This window comes from Piliocolobus tephrosceles, chromosome 15 (genome assembly GCF_002776525.5).
Source record: "Piliocolobus tephrosceles isolate RC106 chromosome 15, ASM277652v3, whole genome shotgun sequence".
Lineage (NCBI taxonomy): Eukaryota > Metazoa > Chordata > Mammalia > Primates > Cercopithecidae > Piliocolobus > Piliocolobus tephrosceles.
In genome coordinates, this window is record NC_045448.1 from 74,984,871 (window position 1) to 75,002,186 (window position 17,316).

The window sequence follows — 17,316 nt, forward strand, 5'->3', positions numbered from 1 at the left end:
AAAAAAAAAAAAAAAAAAAAAAAAAAAGCAAAATGATAAAAGCCAAAGTCAAGAGTCTCCAGGATGGCAAGGACCTTAATATAGACATGAATCAGGCAATATTTCAGCTCTTACCTCTTCAGGGGACACTGAGGACCAAGTTCCTATTTTACTTGGTATGAGACGGATAGTCCAAGTGCACCCAGTATCACCTAGTAGCTGTAGACAGGCCAAGCAACCTGGGAATCATCTAGAATCCCTCTCAACCTGTAACTCCAAGCAGCTGCAGAGTAAAACCTAGAGTGGCAGTTGTCAATGGCATTATGATTCACCCAATTACTTTGACTCTTCCCTAACAATTTCTTCTCCTTTGTATCCTCATGGTCAGTCAGGCCCCACTTATCAATTCGTCCTTAGTACTCCCTCCTGCATCTTTCCTTTCTCCTCCACTATCACTATCATTATTCAGTCTGCCATGTAATAGCTTTGAAAATCAAGGCAAATCATTTACCCTCTTTGGTGCATCATCTACAAAACAGCATAACAGCTGCTCTGCCTACCTCATAGAAATATTAGATCAAATGAGATCATGCCTGTGAAAAGTTCTGTAAAGTGTCATACATAAATACAAGGCATTATTATTATCAACCTAAATTCTCTAACATTGCTATGCAAAGCCTATCCAGCTCCCCCTCTCCCCCTCCTTCCCTAGTTCCAACCACCTTATACGTCACAGTAAAGCAAATACATCTGCTAAAACACTGCTTTGTCCCTACACCCATCTGCCCGACATCTCTCATTGATAATCTCATTTCTTGCTATAATCAAACAATCCTGGATTCAACAGATGCAATCCCATCTCTGCACCACTGTCAGCTGCTTAAGATACTTTTCTAGTCTTGCAAGCCACACCCATCCTTCAAAGTCCAGCCAAAGCCCCACTACACTCCACACATAACAAAGACAAATTTAAGAAAGGGATTTCTTAAACATAATGGAAGAATTAAACACAATTCCACTTACAAAAATCATAGTAGGCACAGCTGTCATCTAATACTTGGAGTCAACTTTTTAGGAAGATGGGTGACACTTTTTTTGTTTGATTAAGAGATAATCTAGGACCAACAGCATGAAAGTTGCAGAGATGTATTTCAGGAACATGAAGAACTTCCTTCTTGAGCTATTCCAAGAATAAAATGGGATGCCTTATTTGTAGACAATTCCCCATTATTTTAAATGTTCAAGCCAAACTGCAAAATTTACCAAATTGGCAAGAATATTTTAGACAGAATTCAACACTACAGGGATAACTAGACTAGGCTCACAGAATTTTAAATCTGAAAGAAATATTTGAGATCTTGTAGTCCAAACTCCTATCTTACAGGCCTGGACAGACAAAGTGAATCTCTCAAGGCAGCATACTCTGTTCTGGAAAACATGGTCTCTAACTTTCAATCCAGTGATCTACACTTTTGCTACTCAGATTGTGTTCCATGGGCCAGCAGCATGAGCATCACCTGGGAACTTGTTAGAAATGCAGAACCAATCATAACCTGTACTGTAACGAGATCCCATTACACGTGCACACCATTAAAACTCAAAACGCACTGACCCCTACTGCCCCTTCTAAACCCTGAATTTCTAATTCTGGAACTCCAATTCCCAAACGGTTCCACATGTTAACCTGGGGCATCACCCAAGAATAACAGTATATCCTAGTAAAATTTGGGAAATTCTGCATACCATACCCCCAGTTGGAGATTCATGGTAAATATTATTAGCATATTAAAGGCTCTGCAATATTCTGTAGTAAAGTTTAACCACGAATTTTCCAACAGCTTTTGAGAACAAAAATGCCTTTTTAAAATAAAGTTATCATTATCTCTTTTCACATCTCATAGCTTAGGCTTTGGCAGTACATTAAGTAAAGGATGTCAATCTCTACCTCCTCGCTTTTCGCCTCTCAGTACCTTAAGTATACCCGAGTAGCCAGTGATCAATATGGGTTTGCTGCTCTCCTCACTGCAATAAATGAGGGTAACTTTTCAAACCCCTGCCTCTAAAAACAGCAGAGATCCTTATCTGTGTGATTTAGCTGTAGTTCTGTCTAAAGATAAGGGATGCGCAAGATGACTTCAAGGATCATCTTGCCAGCTAAGGCGGACCCCAGCAGTAGGATCACACACACAAGCCACATCCAGACTCCCATGCTGTGAGTCCTTTAAGATTTTTCTCCCCGTTTGACACGAATTTCTCAACCATGTGCCCACAGGAAACCTGTAGCTCAGTATGGATTCAGGGGCGCCTCGGACGCTCGCAGGAACGGAAGGGAGACCCTTGCAGTTCTGGAGGAACTCTAAGGCGCAGTCACTCTGATCCCAAGAGAACACTGCTAGGCTGAAAAGCTGAGGTGGGTCAGACGGGCCTCGGGGCAAACGCTCAGGCGGAGCCCCCAGACCCCGGCAAGCGCCTACCCCTGATCCAGCCCATCCCTGCCAGTCCCCGCCCCGCACACCGGGCTCGGTGTCTTGCCCTAGACCAGCACCGAATCCCCAGCCCACCGCCGGCAACCTCACGAATACGTAGTGGGCCGGCGGAGCAGACGGTTGGCAGGGTCGCGCCTCCGTACCTGCACTGTCAGGGGCTCCGCGCCCAGCTCCGGCCCCACAGACGACCGACGCCCAAGACCCTGCTGGGCCGGCCCCGCCCTCCCCGCCCTCGTGGGCTGTCCGACTCGTCGCCAGACCCTTCTAGGACCGCCCAGAACCCTTCGTCCTGGAGGCCTAGAGGCGTTCTGGATCTAGTGAACGCTCTTTTCCCGCAGTCCCGCCCTGACTGAAAACTGCGCGCCGACCGCAGCCGGGATTACATCAATCAGGCACAAAGCTGGACACCTGGGACAGGCTAAGCGCACGCGCACTGTGCCTGGGAAGCCGATTAGGACCATAAGAAATCGGCGTGTCGTAGCGAGCGCCCCCTCTCGGCGGAGGGGAGAAAGCGCAGAGGGTGTGGAGGACTCAATTCCAAGTGTTAACAACTGCTAATTAAAACAATAGCGATAAACCATATCTCCTCCATTAGCCTGTGGGAGAAAATTAAGTTTTGCTGCTCCTCAGTGTCACCTGTCATATGGGGATACAGGCATTCTCATGCGCTTATGATGGGAATGTAAAATACAAATTTACATAATGGCATTTTAAAATTTTAGACATAGGTTCAAATTCTTTTTTTTCTAAGACAGGTCTCGCTCTGTTGCCTAAACAGCAGTGCGGTAGCACGCACAATCATGGCTCATTGCAGCCTTGACTTCTCAGGCTCAGGCGATCCTCCCACCTCTCAGCCTCCCTAGTAGCTGGGTCTACAGGCGCGCGCCACCATGTCCTTTTAGTTTTCTTTTTTTCTTTTTTTTTGTAAAGACGGAGTTTCACAATGTTGCCCAGGCTGGTCTCGAACCCCTGGGCTCAAGCGATCCAACCGCTTCAGCCTCCCAAAGTGCTGGAATTACAGACATGAGCCACCACACCCACCTGGGCTCAAATTCTAACAGCAATTTACTAGCTGTGTGAGAGCTAGTAAAGTTATTTACCCTCTCTGTGCCTCTGTTTTCTTATTTGTTAAAGTGAGAATGTTAATGTGGTACCTATCTCATTATGTTGTTAGAAGGATTAAGTTAATCCATGTGAAGAGCCGAAAATACAACTATTGTAATGTTATATTTATTTCAGTTAATCTCAGATTTGAAACCAACTAAAACATTCATAAAGCTGATGTGGGGGGCAGTAAGCAGTAGAAGGGATGAATTGAGTATCCCCTTTATTACTCCCCCCTTTTCCCTATTTCACCTTCTAAATATTTATAACTGTTATTTTGATTAGGTACTATGTTTACATGGTTCAAAAATCAGAACACTATTTTAGAATATAAACAGAGAAACCTCCCTTCAACCCTGGTTCCCATCAACTCCATCCCCCTTGCCTGCTACAGGTAACGCTTGTTATTAGTGTCTTCTTGTTTATCTTTTCAGTGTTTTGTGCAAACATAAGCTCATATGAATATATAGTCTTACTCCTCCCATTCCTTTGCCAAATGTAGCATTCTAGATACACTTGGCATAAGTTCTCTTCACTTAATCTATCCTGAAAATCTTTCTAAATCAATAAATTAGAGATCTTCCTCATTTGTTTTTCAGTTGCTTAGTACTCTATTGCATGGATACACATAATTTATTAACCAGTTTCTTCTAGTTACATACTTTATTTCCAGTCTTTTAGTATTACAATGTTGCAGTGAATCACTTTGAACATAATGACATTCCATATGTGAGCAGGCATATCTGTAGGATACATCTTGGTCAAATAATAAATGCATCTATAATTTTAGTAGAAATGTCTTCCATCTCCTTCAATTAAAGAAAAATGAATATAAAAGTAAATATAAAGACTTTAAAAGATACTGCATATACATATTTTAATTGTGGTAAAGCATACACAACATGAAATTTACCATTTTAACCATGTTTAAGTTCAGTGGCACTCAGAACATTCACATTGTTGTGCAATCATCACCACTATCCATCTCCAGAACTTTTTCAGTTTTCCATACCCAAAACAAACAAGTAAGCAAACAAAACTCTCTGTGCCCATTAAACACTATCTCACCATTCTCCACTTTCCCCAGCCCCTGGTAATCACTATCCTACTTTCTGTCTCATGAATTTGATTATTCTAGATACCTCATACAAGTGGAACCATGTAATATGTGTCCTTTTGTGTCTGGCTTATTTCACTTAGCATAATGTCTTCAAGGTTCATCCATGTTGTAGCATGGCCAAAATATATTCCATTATATGGATATGCTATATTTTCTTTTATCTATTCTTTCATCAATGGACATTTGGGTTATTTCTGCCAGTCAAAAGATAAAACTTCAACAAATTGGATTTAAAGATCTCATTGGCTTTCATTAGTAATTCAAGAATTTAGCAGCATCCCAACTAAAGATTTAGACAGGAATACCATTAGGCATGGCAGGACAGTTGAATTTCATAAAGTAACTTAAGTAGAAATAAGGAAACAGCCTAATTTTTATCTGTATTTATTTATTTATATTGAGATAGCGTCTCGCTCTGTCACCCAGGCTGGAGTACAGTGGTGCAATCACCACTCACTGCAGTCTCAACCTCCTGGGCTCAATAAGTCCTCCCACCTCAGCCTCCTGAGTAGCTAGGACTATAGGCACATAACACCATGCCTGGCTAATTTTGTATTTTTTGTAGAGACAAGGTTTTGCCATGTTGCTCAGGCTACTCTCAAACTCCTGGGCTCAAGTGATCTTCCCATCTCAGCCTGTCAAAGTACTGGGATTGCAGGCATAAGCTACCACACCCGGCCAGCATAACTTTTTAAAAATCAGATTGGTTAACACCAGGCTACTTCAGGTTATTTTCCTTACAAGGGTTAAAGCAGAAGGGATTTCCTTATCATCCTGGTTAAAAACTGGCCTATTTGGGGATTTGGCTATCATCTCTCTTGTGATTTCTCAGAAAATCAGATAAACAATTTAACTTTGGTTTGGTGACATGGAACTTTAGTTGAGTAACTCCATTTCCATTTGGTCTGTTGGAGTCCAGTGCAGGAGCTCAGTCCAAATCAATGGAGTCCCGTCAATTTTACTTAACACATCTTTTAGCCATTGCAAATATGTGTGCACATATTTTTTAGAAACAAGTGCATTTCTCACTTATTCCATACCCAAGATTCCTACCCAAATCAAGTCTTGATGCCAGTTTTTTATGTGCTGTTTCAGAATTAGGCTCTGAACACAAGCATTTTAAATGCAAATTGCAGCTTCCTATACACATTGTTCTGAATTTTGCTTTTATCCCCATTGGACAATGATATGGCTTGGCTCTGTGTCACCACCCAAATCTCACCTTGAATTGTAATCCCCATAACCCCCACGTGTGAAGGGTGGGACAAGGTGGAAGAAATTGGATCATGGAAGCAGTTTTCCCCATGCTGTTCTTGTGATAGTGAGTGAGTTTTCACAAGATCTCATGGTTTTATAAGCGTCTGGCATTTCTCCTGCTTGCACTCACTCCATCCTGCCACCCTGTGAAGAAGGTGCCTGCTTCTCTTTTGCCTTCTGCCATGATTGTAAGTTTCCTGAGGCCTCCCCCACAATGTGAAACTGTGAGTCAATTAAACCTCTCTTCTTTATAAATTACCCATTGTATTAGTCTGTTCTCACACTGCTAATAAAGACATACCCAAGACTGGGTAATTTATAAAGGAAAGAGGTTTAATGGACTCACACTTCCTCATGGCTGGGGAGGCCTCACGATCGTGGTGGAAGGTGAAGGAAGATCAAAGTCATGTCTTAGATGGCAGCAGGCAAGACAGGGTGTGTAGGAGAACTTCCCTTTATAAAACCATCAGATCAGGCTGTACATGGTGGCTCACACCTGCAATCCCAGCACTTTGGGAGGCCGAGGTGGGTGGACACAAGGTCAAGAAATTGATACCATCCTAGCTAACATGGTAAAACCCTGTCTCTACTAAAAAAAAAAAAAAAAAAAAAAAAAAAGAATTAGCTGGGTGTGGTGGTGCGCACCTGTAGTCCTAGCTACTTAGGAGGCTGAGACAGGAGAATCGCTTGAACCTGGGAAGTGGAGGTTGCAGTGAGCCAAGATCGTGCCACTGCATTCCAGCCTGGCAACAGAGAGAGACTCCATCTCAAAAAAACAAAAAACAAATATCAGATCTCATGAGACTTATTCACTATCATGAGAAGAGCATGAAAAAGACCTGCCCCCATGATTCAATTACCTCACACTGGGTCCCTCCCATGACACATGGGAATTATGGGAGCTACAATTCAAGATGAGATTTGGGTGGGGACACAGCCAAACCATACCATTCCACTCTTGGCCCTTCCCACATCTCATGTTCTCACATTTCAAAACCAATCATGCCTTCCCAACAGTCCCCCAAAGTCTTAACTCATTTCAGCATTAACTCAAAAAGTCCACAGTCCAAAGTCTCATCTGAGACAAGGCAAGTTCCTTCCACCTATGAACCTGTAAAATCAAAAGCAAGTTAGTTACTTCCTAGATACAATGCGGGTACAGGCATTGGATAAATACATCCATTCCAAATGGGAGAAATTGGACAAAACGAAGGGACTACAGGCCCCATGCAAGTACAAAATCCAGTGGAGAAGTCAAATTTTAAAGCTGCGAAATGATCTCCTTCGACTTCATGTCTCACATCTAGGACATGCTGATGCAAGACAGGGGCACCCATTACCTTGGATAGCTCTTCACCTGTGACTTTGCAGGGTACTGCCCCCTCCTGGCTGTTTTCACAGGCTGGCGTTGAGTGTCTGTGGCTTTGCCAGACACATGATGTAAGCTGTTGGTGGATCTATGATTCTGGGGTCTGGAGGATGGTGGCCCTCTTCTCACACTTCCACTAGGCAGTGCCCCAGTGGGGAGTCTGTGTGGGAGCTCCAATTCCATATTTTCCTTCTGCACTGCCATAGTAGAGGTTCTCCATGAGGGTCCCACTCCTGCAGCAAACTTCTGCCTGGACATTCAGGTATTTCCACATATCCTCTGAAATCTAGGTAGAGGTTCCCAAACCTCAATTCTTGATCTCTGTGTACCTGCAGGCTCAATACCACATGGAAGTTGCGGAGGCTTGGGGCTTCCACCCTCTGAAGCAATGGGCTAAGCTGTACCTTGGCCCCTTTTAGTCACAGCTGGAGAGGCTGGAACTCAGGACACCAAGTCCTCAGGCTGCCCACAGCAGGGGGCTCTGGGCCCACCCCATGAAACCATTTTTATCTCCTCGGCTTCCTGGCCTGTGATGGGAGGGGCCGCCCGTGAAGGTCTCTGACATGCCCTGGAGACATTTTCCCCATTGTCTTATTGATTAACTTTTGGTTCCTCATTACTTATGCAAACTTCTCCAGCTGGCTTGAATTTCTCCTCTGCTTCTTTTTTAAGTATAAGTTCCAATTCTAAATCATATATTTGTGAATATATAAAACTGAATGCTTTAACAGCACCCAGGTCACCTCTTGAACTCTTTGCTGCTTAGAAACTTCTTCCACAAGATGCCCTAAATCATCTCTCTCAAGTTCAAAGTTCCACAAATCTCTAGGCTGGGGCATAATGCTGCCAGTCTTTTTGCATAGCAAGAGTGATCTTTACTCCAGTTCCCAGAAAGTTCCTCATCTCCATCTGAGACCACCTCAGCCTGGACTTTATTGTCCATATCACTATCAGCATTTTGGTCAAAGCCATTGAACGAGTCTCTAGGAAGTTTCAAACTTTCCCACATCTTCCTGTCTTCTGGGCTCTCCAGGTTTCTAGGAAGTTCCAAACTTTCCCACAATTTCCTGTCTTCTTCTGAGCCCTCCAAACTGTTCCAACGTCTGCCTGTTACCTAGTTCCAAAGTCACTTCCACATTTTCAAGTATTTTTACAGAAGTGCCCCACTACCCAGTACCAATTTACTGTATTAGTCTGTTCTAACACTGCTAATAAAGACATACGTAAGTCTGGGTAATTTATAAAAGAAAGAGGTTTAATTGACTCACAGTTCCACATGGCTGGGGAGACCTCACAATCATGGCAGAAGGTGAAGGAAGAACAAAGTCACATCTTACATAGTGGCAGGCAAGAGAGGGTGTGTAGGGGAATTGCCCTTTATAAAACCATCAGTTCTCATGAGACTTATTCACTTTCAGGAGAAACGCATGGAAAAGACCTGGCCCCATGATTCAATTACCTCCCACTGGGTCCTTCCCATGACATGTGGGAATTATGGGAGCTACAATTCACGATGAGATTTTGGTGGAGACACAGTCAAACCATATCACCGAGTTTCAGGTATTTCTTCATAGCAGTGTGAGAACGGAATAATACAGACAATATATCTCAGAAGTTGTCCATATTAGTACATACTGATCTGCCATGAAATAAAATACAGTTGGCCCTCTGTATCTGTGAGTTCAACCATCCTTGGATTGAAAATATTAGGGGAAAAATGGATGGTTGTGTCCATAGTGAACATGTACAGACTTTTGTCCTTGTCATTATTCCCTAAACAATACAGTATAACAAGTATTTACATTGTATTAGTTTTCATCCATAACCTGACATTATTTAAAGAAACAGTTCCCAACCTCTTTGGCACCAGGGACCTGTTTTGTAGAAGGCAATTTTTCCACAGACTGGGTTGGGCAAATGGTTTTGGGATGATTCAAGTGCATTACATTTATTGAATACTTGATTTCTATTATTATTACATTGTAATGTATAATGAAATAATTATACAACTCAGCATAATGTAGAATCAGTGGGAGCCCTAAGCTTGTTTTCCTGCAACAAGACAGTCCCATCTGGGGGTGATGGGAAACAGTGACAGATCATCAGGCGTTAGAGTCTCATAAAGAATAAGCAACCTAGATCCCTTGCATGTGCGGTAGGGTTAGTGCGCCTATAAGAAACTAATGTTGATGATGATCTGACCAAAAAAACTAAAGTATACGACAGAATGTGTGTAGGTTATATATAAATACTACGCCATTCCATGGATTTTGGTATCCAAGGGGTGTCCTGGAACCAATCCCCCATGGACACAGAGTGACTACTGTATGTATCTCCTAAGTGACTTTAACATTTAACCTGTGTGCTGAGTCTTTATTTGACACCAGGAGTTCAAGACCAGTCTGACCAACATGGTGAAACCCCATCTCTATTAAAAATATTTAAAAAATTAGCTGGACATGGTGGTGCACACCTATAATCTCAGCTATTTGGGAGGCTAAGGCAGGAGAATCGCTTGAGCCTGGGAGGCAGAAGTTGCACAGTGAGCGAAGATTGTGCCACTGCACTCCAGCCTGGGTGACAGAGTGAGACTCTGTCAAAAAACAAACAAACAAAAAAACCCTATGTATTGAGTTTTTTATATAAAGCTGCCAGGTCTCAGTTGGGATGGGGTGGTGATTCAGGAAAGACCCAAATGTTTCTCAGCATCATGAAAGAGATCCTACTGAATCATAAGGACAGGACATGCTAATAGGAGAAATATTGATTTTTTTTTTTAATATTTGATTAGGCTGAGTGGTCTTCAAGGAAAATTAATATTGTCTTTGTCCTGTGTTTTTCTTTATAGGTGCTGTTGTAAGAGACCCAGCCTGCCTTTGGCTTCCTCCAACGGGGAACCTGAACAAGGACCCCCAAACTCCTACTCACATAACTAGAGCCCTTCCCCCAACCTGTGATGCTGAACAGAGAAGAACATCTGTGCTCACCTGGGTGGAATCCTAGGCATTATAGAATGTGGGGAAGAAACCAGGGGAGAATCCTCCCCCTGAGGAAAGGGATGCTGTTTTCCAAGAGAAGGTGGGTTTTCAAACTGAAAGGCTTGGAGACGGGAATCAATAGAGAGCAAATCAAAGGTGACGAAGCCATAGGGAGGACATGTGTGGGAGAGAGAAGCATCTAGATTAGCTATACCAGCACTGCCCAATAAGCATAAATGTAAATTTTAAAATTGTTTTTGGTTGGGAAATAGGTTAATAAATTTTAAAGAAAATTTCTGGAGAAAACTTAATTTTTTTAAGACAGGGTCTTGCTTTGCCACCCAAGCTAGAGTGCAGTGGCGCTTTCATGGCTCACTGCAGCCTCAACCTCCCTGGCTCAAGTGATTCTCCTACATCAGCCTCTGGAATAGCTGAGAGACCAAAGGCCACCGTGTCTGGCTATGTTTTAAAATTTTTTGGAAAGAGTCTCACTATGTTATCCAGACTGATCTTGAACTCTTGGGCTCAAATGATCCTCCTGCCTTAGCCTTCCAAAGTGCTGAGATTACATGTGCCAGCCAAAATAAAATTTTATATAAGCCAGCCACACATATAATTTAAAATTTTTTAGTAGCGACAATTTGTAAAAGTTAAAAAAAAAAAGGTGAAATTAATTTTTGTTTGTTTGTTTTTTGAGACAGGGTCGTGTTCTGTTGCCCAGGCTGGGGTCCAATGGCATGATCTCAGCTCACTGCAACCTCCACCCTCCAGGCTCAAGTGATCCTCCCACCTCAGCTTCCTAAGTAGCTGGGACTGCAGGCACATGCCACCATGCCTGGCAAATTTTTGTATTTTTTGTAGAGATGGGTTTTTGCCATGTTGCCCAGCCTGGTGAAATTAATTTTAACAACATATTTTATTTTACCCAGAATATTCAAAATATTATCATTTCAACATGTAATCAATACAAAAATGAGGCATTTTACATTCTTTTTTTTTTGTACTGTCTTTAGAATGCAATCTTTATTTTGCATTTTTACTACATCTTGCTAAGTTTTCATGGGACATCGTTGATCTGGTTTAGATTGCATAAAATTTACAATTGAAAAAGTAGATTTATTTATTTATTTATTCGTTCATTCATTAATTTCAGATATAAGGTCTTTCTATGTTGGACAGACTGGTCTTGCACTCCTGGCCTCAAATGATCCTCTTGCCTCAGCCTCTCAAAGCTGAGATTACAGGCCTGAGCCACCAGGCTCAGCCTAAAAATGTAGATGCAGGTATGCAACTTATTTCAAACATTTAAATATATTTTCCAATAACTGAGCTGAATATTTAAATGTGTACATTTTTAAACATAAAATTAATTAAAAATAAATAAAAACTAAAATTCCGGCCAGGCGCAGTGGCTCAAGCCTGTAATCCCAGCACTTTGGGAGGCTGAGACGGGTGGATCATGAGGTCAGGAGATTGAGACCATCCTGGCTAACCCGGTGAAACCCCGTCTCCACTAAAAAATACAAAAAAAAACAAAAACTAGCCAGGCGAGGTGGCGGGCACCTGTAGTCCCAGCTACTCGGGAGGCTGAGGCAGGAGAATGGCGTAAACCCGGGAGGCAGAGCTTGCAGTGAGCTGAGATCCGGCCACTGCACTCCAGCCTGGGGGACAGAGCGAGACTCCGTCTCAAAAAAAATAAAATAAAATAAAATAAAACAAAATTCCATTTCTCAGTTACATTAGCCATATTTCAGGTGCTCAATTGCCACATGTGGCCAAGGGCTACCATATCGGTCAGTATGGAGATAATGCTTTAGTCCTTCTTCTCCCCACTTTGTTACACTTTTATGAGAGGGTCTGGCCCTTCAGGAAAGGACCACATGTGTGTTCATTGCCTGGTTTGTTACAACATACAAGTAGAGTATGAGGAGACAAGGTGGCTTAGGGACCATACCCTGTTTCCTTCTGAGGGGGGTAGGGAACAGCAAGAGGGTGGTCCACTCGGGGTACCTTGAAAACTGTGTGGTACGAAGAATCCGCAATGTAGGATAACCCAGAACAACCATAAAAGTACAATGGGGACCTAGGACCATGCAAGTTTAAAAAGTAAAAGAATTTTCAAAAGTAAAAAGAAACAAGTGAATCACCATAGAAATCATAAAGAAAATAATCTACAGATGAAGGTTTTTTGTTAAAACAAATACAGATCCTTGAAAAGAAGGCAAGATCTCATTAGATTCTCTAAAATCAGGAATACAAAGATGCCGAATATCTCTGAGTCTGATCAACACTGTATGTGAACTACTGCATCGAGGCAAGAAAAACACATATAAAAGACATAAAGATTAGAAAGAAGGAAATTAAACTGTCATTTTTCACAGATGATATGATGACTTACATGGAAAATGCCAAAATAGGCCGGGTGCAGTGGCTCACGCTAGTAATCCCAGCACTTTGGGAGGTCAAGGTGGGTGGATCACTTGAGGTCAGTAGTTTGAGACCAGTCTGGCCAACATGGTGAAACCCCGTCACAACTAAAAATAAAAAAATTAGCTGGGCATGCTAGCACATACCTGTAATCCCAGCTACTTGGGAGGCTGAGGCAGGAGAATTGCTTGAATCTGGGAGGGAGGCAGAGGTCGCAGTGAGCCGAGATTGCACCATCGCACAACAGCCTGGGCGAAGAAGCAAGACTCCACCTCAAAAAAAAAAAAAAAAAAAAAAAAAAAAAACAAGCCAAAATAATCTGCAAATTATTAGAATTGATTAGAAAATATTTAGCAACATGGCTAGGTATAAAATCAACATGCAAAACTCAATTGCATTTCTCTAACCAACAATGAAAAGTTAAATTATATAATTTTTGAAATGAAACTGATGCACCTAGTAATAAGCAACAAAATATGTGCACAACCTAGTCGGGCTCAGTGGCTCACGCCTGTAATCTCAGCACTTTGGGAGGCCGAGGCAGGCAGATCACGAGGTCAGGAGTTTGAGACCAGCCTGACCAATATGGTGAAACCCTGTCTCTACTAAAAATACAAAAATTAGCCGGGTGTGGTGGTGTACACCTGTAATCCTAGCTACTTAGGATGCCAAGGCAGGAGAATCGTTTGAACCTGGGAGGCAGAGGTTGCAGTGAGCCGAGATTGTGCCACTGCACTCCAGCCTGGGTGACAGAGAGAGCCTCCATCTCAAAAAAATAAAAAGACTGAGAGAGATGAGAGATGTGCACAACCCAAAATTATAAAATTGTATTTGGAAACATATATTAAAGTTAGCCTGTGGCTCACGGCTATAATCCCAGCACTTTGGGAGGCCGAGGCTAATGGATCACTTGAGGTCAGGAGTTCGAGACCAACCTGGCCAACATGGCAAAACTCCATCTCTACTAAAAGTACAAAAATTAGCCAGGTGTGCTGGCACCCACCTGTAATCACCCGAGAGGCTGAGGCAGGAGAATCACTTGAACCCAGGAGACAGAGGTTGCAGTGAGCAGGGATTGTGTCACTGTACTCCAGGCTGGGCAAAGAAATGAGATTCTGTCAGAAAAAAAAAAAAAAAAAGCTTAAATGAATGAGAGGTATAACACATTCATGAATAGGAAAATTTAAAGTCATAAAGAAGTTAGTTGCCCTTATTAATAATATGTATTTGAGATAACGCCAATCAATATCCTATCAGGATATTCTAGGAACTTGACAATAAATTAGTAATTTTGTAGAAAAAAGCAAAAGGCAAAAAATTAGCCAAGAAACTTCTGAAAAAAAAGAAGACAGTTGACATGGTGAAACCCCGTCTCTACTAAAAATACAAAAATTAGCCGGGCATGGTGGCGGGCGCTTGTAGTTCCACCTATTTGGGAGGCTGAGACAGGAGAATCACTTGAACCCAGGAGGCAGAGCTTGCAGTGAGCCAAGATCGCACCAGTGCACTCCAGCCTGGGCAACACAGCAAGACTCCATCTCAAAAAAAAAAAAGACAGTTGAGGGTGTGGGGGTGTGTGTGTGTGTGCTTATTTTAAAGTTTATTAAGTAAAGCAATGTGGTATTGATGTAGGGATAGAAAGAGTCTAGATCTAAAAACAAACTAACACATATACCTACAAAAGCTTCATTTTTCAAAATTATTATTATTGTTTTAGAAACAGGTTCTCACTCTGTGACCCAGGCCGGAATGTAGTGGTGTGATCATAGCTGTAACCTGTAACTCCTGGGCTCAAGCAATCCTCCTGCCTCAGCCTCCTGAATAGCTAGGATTGCAGGCACGCATCACCACACCTGGATAATTTTTTTATCTTTATTTTTGTAGATACAGGGTCTTGCCATGTTGCCTACGTTGGTCTTGAACTCCTGGCCTAAATTGATCCCTGTACCTTGGCCTCCCCAAGCGCTGGAATTACAGGTGCAAGCCACCACACCAGGCCAAAAACTCAATATATGACAAAATTTGTATTACTGATCAGTGAGGGAAAGATACACCATTCAAAAATGGTGCTGGGACAATTAGGTATTCAAATGCAAAAGCAAGCAAGAAAGGAAAGAATAAAAGAAGGAAAAAAGGGAGGGAAGGAGGGAGAGAGAGAGGAACAAATTGAGTGCTTCCATTTCTGGTGCTACCATGGACTAAATATCACGGAAACTTCTCCTGATATAGTGCAACTAAAAATACTGGATATAATATTTAACAACCACACACACTCTTTCACCATACGGATCCCCAGTCCACCCCCTCAACTTTCTGGGTCACTCTGTGACCCCACCAGCTACAGGTTTTTCCCAGCAAGATTGAACCCAAACTGGGGCCTTGAACATTTCCAGGCATTGTTAAAGGTATCTAGGTTGCCCAAAATACTGAAAGAAACTGGCCCCAGCCCTGTGCCAAATTTCTTAAACCCCCATTTGAACTCCATACCCTGACCCCTCCTTGTGGACTTACCTAGGTAAGACATCACGTTTTTCTCTCTGTCCATCTTGAAAATATGCTGCAGCACTCTATATGTGAGTTCTTCAAATAAATGCTTTGAACCGATACCCCAGGCATTTAGTGCTTCCTTCTTTGGAATCCCAACCAGCCCCATCTCAAGATGGTTTGGGGGGCTCCCTTGTGGGAACTCTCTTGCTTTGGGGCCAACTTGGGGTGACTCCAGCTGCAGGTTGGGAGAACAAAACATACACACACACACACACACACACACAACTATTTATATTGCCTGACTGGACTGGTAGGAAAGTAAGAAAATTCTTCAGAGTATAGAGATGATAGGAAAATATGAATCCCAAAACACAGGTGATCACTGGAGCCAGTGTTTGCTAAGTAGTCAACCTGTGGTGGTCTGGAACCTGGGTTTAAAAGTCCATAAGAAGTAATAGAATGCCAGGCATGGTGGCTCACACCTGTAATCCTAACACTTTGGGGAGCCAAGCGATCCTTAAGGAGGATCACTTAAGCCCAGAGTTTGAGACCATCAAGCGAAACACTATCTCAAAGAAAAAAAAAAAAAGGTTGGAGTTGGGTGGGGGATAGGGACAGAAAATGAAATCATGGATGGTTGGGATGGAGAACTATACTCCACCACACACATAGACCAGGAAAAAGAGTAACATCCTCCAGAGAGTGAAAAACAACAAAAAGGAGTCCCTTCCAGAGGGAAACAGTAAGGGTAAAAGCCTATCTTAGTGGTGAGGAAAAGAAATCTTCTCTGATTATTCAAATAATAAGCATGTACTCATACAAGTTTAGGACCAGAATATATATATATATAGAGAGAGAGAGAGAGAGAGAGAGAGAAATATATATAGAAAAAATATAGAAAATATACATAGAAAATATATATATATAGAAAATATATATATGTATTTTAAAAGTCCCAAAACAAAAATTTAATTTGAAGTGGTACCAAGTTGGTTAGTACTCCTGGGAACCTGGCCAAACGAAATGTAATGAGGGAATGCGTCATTCCTAATTCCAGTCTTAAATAATTTCTACAGCTATAGTTCCAAGAAGGATGAGTTTACAGTCACTAAAAACACAGGAAACAAGCCACCATAAACTGTTCAAGCCTGCAAAGATTATAGATACTGGAATTTTCAGTTACAGTTATAAAATGAATAAGCTAAGTATGTTTTTAAAACACATAGGAGGATTTAAAATATAAGAAAAGAACAGGAGAGGATAAAAATTGACCAGGTAGATTGGAAAATAACTAACTATAAAATCTAGTAATAAAAAAATAATGGGCTGGGCGTAGTGGCTCACACACCTGTAATCCCAGCACTTTGGGAGGGCAAGGCAGGTGGATCACCTGAGGTCAGGAGTTTAAGACTAGCCTGGCCAACAGGGTGAAACTCTGTCTCTACTAAAAATACAAAAATTAGCCGGGCATGGTGGTGGGTACCTGTAATCCCAGCTACTCAGGAGGCTGAGGCAGGAGAATCACTTGAACCCAGGAGGCAGAGGTTGCAGTGAGCTGATATTGCGACACTGCACTCCAGCCTAGGTGACAAGAGTGAGACTCCATCTCAAAAAAAAATTAATTAATTAAAAAAATAATGATCGGTAACATAAGGTTACTGATGGAATAAACAAGAGATTGGCCGTGGTTGAAGAAAAAAAATAGTAAGTTGGAAAATAGATCTTTTTTTTTTAACTAGAAGTGTTTATTGCAGAAATTTGGCCAAGGTTCGAATTGGGGGCCCAAATAGAGCTTTTAAAAAATGAACTTACAGCCGGGCGCGGTGGCTCAAGCCTGTAATCCCAGCACTTTGGGAGGCCGAGACGGGCGGATCAGGAGGTCAGAAGATCGAGACCATCCTGGCTAACACGGTGAAACCCCGTCTCTACTAAAAACTACAAAAAACTAGCCGGGCGAGGTGGCAGCGCCTGTAGTCCCAGCTACCTAGGAGGCTGAGGCAGGAGAATGGCGTAAACCCAGGAGGCGGAGCTTGCAGTGAGCTGAGATGGCGCCACTGCACTTCAGCCTGGGTGACAGAGCGAGACTCCGTCTCAAAAAAAAAAAAAAAA

General features: G+C 42.3%; 1 protein-coding gene across 5 annotated transcripts in view; it reads right to left on the bottom strand.

Annotated features, from left to right (window-relative positions):
• Window positions 1-2,902, bottom strand: part of DCTN1 (dynactin subunit 1) — a 31,097-nt gene extending 28,195 nt beyond the window's left edge. For 2 of the 5 annotated variants that reach the window (XM_023188063.2, XM_023188061.2), the window contains exon 1: window positions 2,609-2,902. The gene's annotated coding sequence lies outside the window, so the exon portion shown is untranslated. The remainder of the gene's footprint in view (window positions 1-2,608) is intronic. The other 3 variants (XM_023188059.3, XM_023188064.3, XM_023188060.3) reach the window with 3 other exon arrangements.
• Window positions 2,903-17,316: the final 14,414 nt, after the last annotated feature.